Genomic DNA, 1,196 nt, shown 5'->3' with positions numbered 1-1,196 from the left:
TGTTTCCATAATTTTTCTGTGTGTCTCTATTTTTTTGTTAATGTCTTTTTTATATTCTCAGCAATTCATTTATTATGGTTATCATTTCTTTTTTTTTTTTTACCTGGGAGATTATTTCTCATCTAATTTTCTCTCTATCTATCTGGAATTGTTTTTGTACTTCAGTTGCAATCATTTCAGGGATTTCAGATGTGTGACTTCCAGTTTCTTCCCTGCTGATATCTTCTGTACTTGATCTGGTGGCTGGACCCTGAAATTTCATTTTGCTTCTTCATTATGTCTTTTTCTATTTCCAAAAGAAGTCTTTATTTTGATTTTATGATATCTTTGTGAAATTTTGAAAGTAGGTAGCTATATCAGCACTAAGGCCACTCTAGGAAGAGTCAGTTTTTCAGGCATATCTTCTGTATGTTGGAAATTCTTCATTTGTATCTGCCCCAAGATCCTGCCTTCCTAATTAATTGATAGTGTGATATTGATTACCATTTGGCACTACACTCTGTCTTTAGGCATAGAGCTTTGGTGATTACCAAACACTTTGGGTACCCCAGTGCTACCCAATATTGTTACCAAGGGAGAACAAGTGGTTAAAACAGATATGATATCCTAGCTATAGTGGTACAATTAGCAACAATAATAACATCAAGTAAAATTTAGAAATTGATAAACTGGTAACAATTGATTTTCTACTTTAGACCATAGGAGCAAATGCTAAATTTATATAACAAAACATATCAGAAATTCTGAGTTTGAATGGAAAATATTTCCCCTTGCTAGAGTGGGTTTACCCTCTGTTCCTCTGACCAGACCCATCACCAGGTTCCAGAAGCTTCGCTTTATGTAGTTTGAGGGTCAGGCACCTGGACTGCTCTTGGGAAGCTAGTTCTTCAGAATCTGAGCACCTCAGCACTGGACCTCATTCCTCCAGCTGACCTAGTCCTCAGAGTTCCCCCTAATGCAATTTAAATGAGGATAATTTTATTTTAGTTCACAATTTCAGCAAGTTGAGCTCATCATTTCATGGCTCCAAGTCAGAAACACAATTTTAGAAGTCTGTGACAGAGAAAACCTGCTCAATGTGTGGGCTCCAGAAAGAAGAAATCAGGAAATCACGTGAGAAGAAGGATCCTGGGACCGGATATAGTCACCAAGGTCCCCCTATTCCCCTTCCTCCAAGCCCCCACTGATAATAGTTC

The sequence above is a fragment of the Octodon degus genome, unplaced genomic scaffold (genome assembly GCF_000260255.1).
Source record: "Octodon degus isolate 3935 unplaced genomic scaffold, OctDeg1.0 scaffold00049, whole genome shotgun sequence".
In the NCBI taxonomy this organism is placed as follows: Eukaryota; Metazoa; Chordata; class Mammalia; order Rodentia; family Octodontidae; genus Octodon; species Octodon degus.
The sequence above is the reverse complement of the archived record's forward strand: the minus strand, read 5'-3'. Positions refer to the sequence as shown.